The following is a 6,318-nucleotide window of genomic DNA, read 5'->3' as shown; positions in this document are numbered from 1 at the left end:
CATTTTTCTACTACCTCAAATAATTCTCGGAGATTGTTTTCTTACTTTCTACACCACTTTGTCTCCCCAGTCTTATCTGATTTCCTTGCTTTCTGTTTCACTGTAGATAAAAGTCAGACGAAAAGAATATGGAAACCTCCACCTCTCATTTAGATAACTTCCTCTGTCATCTCACCTGTTTGAGGAAATTCTCCATGCTTATAAAAACGGACAGCCATCCATTGGTACAGTAAATCCTATCTCCCCCTCCCAAACAGTATGGAATTTCCCCTTTTTTTTCTGCATCTTTGCTCTTCCTTAATACCACACAATGCTTTTTAGGCTGTATTTACATTCGGCATCTGAATAAATAAACCCCCTTTGAGTCTACATTCTCAGTTATCACTCCATATTTTTGGTGACCTCATTATTAAAACTTCTGAAAAAAATCTCTGGATCATATCAGTCCTTAACTCCTCCCTCTAGCCATCATTCAAATCTTTGGTACTTTTTGATTAATTTTCCTGTCAGAATACATGTAGAGTTAATCCATTATTTTCCATCTCCATTAGCACTATCCTGGGTGAAATCACCATCTTTTGATCAGACTGTTGTTAACCTGCTTGGATTTTCTGCATATATTCATGCTATTCTAAAATGTGAATTAGTGATTTTTTTAAATGAAAGTGAAAATATTCTTTCTTGCTTATATACTCTCAATAGCTTCCAATTATACCATAAAATGTAAATAGCATCCTTTACTGTGGCCAGTAGTACTGATTATTTTCCCTCTTCACCCTGAGGCTTTTCCCTGCTGTATCAGTCAATCTGCATTGTGTTATACTAGGCCCTTTCCCACTGTAGGATCTTGGCATACATTAGTCCATTTTGGCATCACTGGATCTTCTTTATTCCTCAAAATTCAGAAAGCCTTGTCCTAACTCCTTCAAAATAGATATGTAATTATAACCTACTGTGTTTTTCTTCATACCACATTTTTTTCAGTTTATAAATACACATTCCTTTTTTTAATTTGATATGCTTTCCTTATTAGACCTCTAATTCCATTAGAACAGAAACCAGCATCCACTCTTGTTGTCCCTATATTTAGATACATACTACCTGCATAGTGTAAAATACAGTTGTTAAATGCAAAATAAAACATTTCTCTGTGCTCTCTGCCACTTCTATGATTCCATCTTCTCCCAATCAGTTCCAGTCAGATACCTTCGCCCATCTAGCTACAGAAATATCTCTTACCAGAATCACCTGAGTCCACCACATTATTGACATTGCACGGAAGTGGACGGGTCATTCTCTCCACCCTGTTGTCACTTGACTGTTGAGATTAAATTTTACATAAATTCTCAGAAGTCACTCGTGCTTCTCTGTTTTCAGTGCTAATTTTTTGCTAATTTCAGTTTCTGGATTTGAACTACATTGTGGCACAGTCTTTCCTTAAATGACTTCTTTTATTTATTCACGCTAACCTCTCATTCCCTCAATGCACTGTAAATAATAAAATCATATCTCAAATCTGTACTTCTTTCCAGAACATTATGTAAGTACTTATAATGACATATTTAATATCTTTCTTTGATAACTAATAAAAAACATTAATCAGTGAAAACCAAATCTGGGTTTTGCTGCTTAAACATTCTACCTACTTCATTCTCCACTTCAGAAAAGGTTACATTCTTTTTGTCAATGTCTCTAATTAAGGATTGTTAAGTTTTTCTAACTTGCGCTCTTTTCCTCACATCCCAAGTTCAAAACATCAGCCAATCCTTCTTTCAATTATGCTAATAGTATTGAGTCTTTACTCCACTCTGTTCCTTTTCCAAATCATTACAGTTTTCTTGTCTTTCTAGTCTTCATTTTTAATGAAGCCTACAGCTTATGTCTGGGACCAGAATGCATTGTGGCACTTCTTGCTCACTCTTCTTCAATCATCTCCATCTCTTTCCTGTTCCTTGGATAGACGAAATGAACTTCCATCACCCAGCATTTGTACAGTTTCTAGTTCACTTTAGAATTCCTTTATGGCTATGCCCTTACTCTTATAACCTTCTCATCATAAATTTTCTCTTTGAGAGCCAAGAAAAACAACATTTTTTTTCTTATACACATTGGTATTTATAGTATGTCTGTATAATGATATTTTGAAAAGTTTACTCACTTTATTTCAAAGCAAAAACATTAGTTCCAAGAGAGAAGGAATGTTTCCTTATGTACCGCCATATTTGAGTCTGTAGAAAATCAGGTGCTTCTATTATTTATTGATAATGAATACTCTAAAATGATTTTAGGATTTTCAAGAATCAAAGACTTGATGGAAAATGAAGGTTTGGTAATGGAGATAGCATTTTGTTACATTATTTAACAACTGATGCTATTATTTGTATCCCTTACTCATACTAACACTCTCTTTTATTTCTTTGAGATTCCAGTAGCCCCAGATAGTCTGGAAATTGTTATGTAGACCAGACTGGCCTTTTCCTCACAGAGATCTGCCTGCCTCTACCTTATGAGGGCTGGGATTAAAGGTTTGCATCACCAAACTTGGCTACTTCTCTTTTATTAAATTGTATTTTTATTGATTCTTTGAGAATTTCACACAATGGATATTTTATTTTTTAAGTTTTTTTATTGTCTTTTCTAATAACCACATAATTAGAAGAAATACATCTCTTTCAAAACTGGCTGTAATTTGGTTTACAGTTGAATTAATACAGTTATACAATATTGTACTCAGCATAAACCCTATAAGACATAAAATTGAATGATGTTTTAATCTTTAAAAGAGATCTCTATGTCATTTTAAAATATACTGTTTCATACAGAAAAACTCATTTTTAATGCAACTAACAGATATTTGCACATGTGTCTCTAATCTCTATATATCTGATTATTACTAGTCACAATCAGTTACTTTCTGAGACCCTTGGGACCTGAGCGTGGATATAAATGCATCAGGTAGATTTCAGTGGTAAATTTTCTCACATCTACTAAACAACATGAAGCAATTTTTTATGCTTCTTCCTCAACTATAACTCATTTTTATTATTTATTGATTTTTTGTGTGTATTTCATACAGAACATCCCAAACAATCTTATTCATCTCTATACCCACATCCCAAATAGCACTGTCCTACCCCCTCCACTGTAGCCCATACACTCTGTCATCCCTGTTACTGTCCAATGTGTTTCAGTGCCCTCAGCCATTCCCCAGTGCTTGTCCATCTACTGAGTCTAATCAGTCCATCTAGAATTCCTTGTTTATGGAAGATCAGCTGTTTCTCTAGCAGCAAGCAGTTGCTAATACTCCTTTAGATAAGTTTGGGGTCTGCTGTTCATTTTCCCAGTTCTAAGCTGGGGTTCTGTCTAAGAGTCTTTTGGACTACCCTGGCCAAGAACTCAAAGGAAGATATCTCCTTTCTGGCACTGTTTCTTGTTATATAGCCTTTAGCTATACACATGGACTCTTAAAGAATTATATTGAGCCCTTTAATCTTTGGTTATACTTTTCTCTTGGGTGTTTAAGACCATGCAGTTGGCCCAGATAAACCAATTTATTTTTACTCTTAAGGTCATTTAAGGATCTTTTAATCAGGGGTCACATGGGCTTGGGAGGAGTCCCTGGCTCCTTTCTTTTACCAGTTCCGTCTATGTGAAGATAAGTCAAAGGTCCTGCTCGATCATGGCTGGCTTCACTTGGAAGCATGGAGGAAATATTTCTTCTGTGTTGACCCTCCACTTTGTAAATTAGACACTGGTTCAGGTCCATCTGGTGGGTTTTCTACAGCCTCTTTGATCAAGAGGACAGGTAACTCACCACAGTTACAGGACATTTTGAGAGATACTCCATAGAGCCCGTGAACTTAGTTGAGCTTAGAGGGCAAGGAGCAAAAACTGTCCTTTAAGTCCCTCTGACCAAATTGGTATAGGCCTCAAAGTATGGCTGTTAAAACATACTTGGGTTTAGCAGAAGGGTAGTTCCACCAGTCTGATAATTTAATTACTATGTGCTATGTAGATAAAGTTTGGACAAAGACCAAAGGTTCTGAGATAAACCTTGACTAGACATATATTATGTTCCTTGAGATAGTTCTATGTATAATTTGTCAGTATGTTGTTGGACTAATATGGTTCCCTCTGGTTTTTTTTTTTTTTTTAAACTAGCTAGGCAATATTTATCTCTCACATTGTCCAACCCTTCCACCTTGGGTTCCCATTTAAAGTACCCCCATTTTTCCCATTTCTTCCTTAATAATACCTTTCTCCTATGGTCCCACCTCTCTTGAGCTCCTTCTTTCCCTTTATACCCAAGTTTCCTTATATAAGCCTCCCTCCCCCCTCCCCTTAAGATAAACACTTTTTTATCTATATCTCCCTTAATAACGCCTGTTTCCTACTGTTCTTCTCTCTCAGGTCTTTCTTTACCTTCCTAGTTTCTTTTCATTATCCTGGTTCCTGTAGTTACATCTGGATACATACTCACTTATAAGGATTTGGTGCTGGGATACACATATGAGGGAGAACATATGTCATTTGTTGTTCTGAGTATGTGTTACATCACTTCATATGACAGTTTATAGTTCCGTCCATTTGCCTGCAAATTTCATAATTTCATTTTTCTTTACTGCCAAGTAAAATTCCATTGTATAAATGAACCACATTTTCATTACCCACTTGTCAGTTGAGGAACACAGGTTGCTTCTGTCTCTTAGCAATTGTGAAAGAGCAGCAACAAACATGTATATGCAAGTGACTCTGCAATAGGATGAGTTCTTTGAGTATATGACAAGAAGCAGTATAACTGGGTCAAATGGTAGGTTCATTTGTAGTTTTTTAAGAGTTCTCCACACTGCTTTCCACAGAGGTTGAACAACTTTGTAATCCCACCAGCAGTGGATGAGCGTTCTTCTTTCCCGACATCTTCTCCAATATTTGGTATCGTTTGTTCTCTTGATCTTAGCCAATCTGACTGGGGTAAGATAAACTCTCAAAGTGATTTTAATTTGCATTTCCGTAATTGATAATGATGTTGAACAACTTTTAAGATGCTTCTTAGCCATCTTTATTTCATTTTTTGAGACCTCTCTCATCAGCTCCTTAGCCCATCTTTTAAGTGCATTACTTCCTTTCTTGATTCTTTGTTTACTGAGTTCATTATACATTCTGGATGTTAAACCTCGGTCAGATGTGTTGCTGGTGAAGATTTTCTCCCATTCTGTGGGTTTTCTCTTCACTTCCTTGGTCACATCTTTTGGTATACAGAGGCATTTTAGTTTAATGAGGCACCAACTGATGATTCTTTCCTTGTTTCCTGAGCAATTGATGTCTGGCTAAAAAATCTTTTCCTACACCTATATCTTTTAGGTTTTTGCCAATGTTTTCTTCTAACAGTTTCAGAGTTTCAGGCTTCACATTGAGGTCTTTGATCCATTTGAATTTGACTTTTGTGCAAGGTGAAAGATAGAGGTTTAGTTTAATTCTTCTATAGGTGGAGATCCAGTTTTGCCAGCACAATGCTGAACATGCTGTCTTTCCTCCAGTGAATGTTCTTGGCCCCTTTGTCAAATATCAGGTGACTGTAATTGCATGTACTCATATTTGGATCTTCAATTTTGTTCCATTCATCTATGGGTCTATTTTTGTGCCAGTACCATGTTGTTTTTATGACTATACCTCTGTAATACAGCTTAAATCTGGTATAGTAATCCCCCTGGCATTGCTCTACTAAGAGCAATAGGTTTGCTTTGGTTTGCATAGGTTTGCTTTGGCTATCCGAGGTCTTTTGTGCTTCCATATGAATCTTAGGATGATTTTTTCCATTTCTGTGAAGAATGCCATGGGAATTTTGATTGGCATTGCATTGAGTCTATATATGGCTTTTGGTATGGTCATTTTCACAATATTAATTCTTCCATTCCATGAGTATGGGAGATCCCTCCATCTTCTGATGTCTTCCTCAATCTCTTTCAAGCTTTAAAATTTTCATTGTAGAGTTCTTTAATGTCTTTTTATTAGGTTTATTCTGAGATTTTAATTTATTTTTAATTAATTAATTTATTGTTTATTTTGCAGCTATTATGAAAGGGAGTGTTTCCATGTACTCTTTCTCTGATTGTTTGTTATTAGTATATAGAAAGGCTAAAGGCTTTTATAGATAAATTTTGTAATCTGCCACTTTACTGAAAGTGTTAATCATTTCTAGGAATTTTCTGGTGGAATTTTTGGCATCTCTTAGATATATTGTCTGCAAAAAAAAAAGGGATAATTTGATGGCTTCTTTTCCAATTATTACTCCTTTAATTTATTTCTCTTGTTTTATTT

The sequence above is a fragment of the Nannospalax galili genome, unplaced genomic scaffold (genome assembly GCF_000622305.1).
Source record: "Nannospalax galili isolate Female #2095 unplaced genomic scaffold, S.galili_v1.0 scaffold892, whole genome shotgun sequence".
Classification (NCBI taxonomy): domain Eukaryota; kingdom Metazoa; phylum Chordata; class Mammalia; order Rodentia; family Spalacidae; genus Nannospalax; species Nannospalax galili.
The sequence above is the reverse complement of the archived record's forward strand: the minus strand, read 5'-3'. Positions refer to the sequence as shown.